Source organism: Penaeus monodon, chromosome 25, assembly GCF_015228065.2.
Source record: "Penaeus monodon isolate SGIC_2016 chromosome 25, NSTDA_Pmon_1, whole genome shotgun sequence".
Classification (NCBI taxonomy): domain Eukaryota; kingdom Metazoa; phylum Arthropoda; class Malacostraca; order Decapoda; family Penaeidae; genus Penaeus; species Penaeus monodon.
Genome location: NC_051410.1, coordinates 7,143,127 through 7,143,404, shown reverse-complemented (window position 1 = coordinate 7,143,404; position 278 = coordinate 7,143,127).

The window sequence follows — 278 nt, the reverse complement described above, 5'->3', positions numbered from 1 at the left end:
TGCTGGGTGGAGCAAGGTGGAGGAGCTCCTTTCATCGCTGCCTGCTGTCTGCCTTCCTGCAAGCCCCCGCAAGCCAACCTCAGCTGGCGCGAACTACCGAGACGACAGGTGGATAGGCGAACAAGCTGGAGGGTCGGTAGCTGGTTCGTCGCTGATCCACGCACTAAGTTTATTGCAGGCGTGTTGCAAGTCTGAACATGTGTATCAGTCTGTAGTATAGGGTGTAATATCCCTACAGGGTCCTCAGCAGCATAAAACAAACACTATCGCAGATCAGA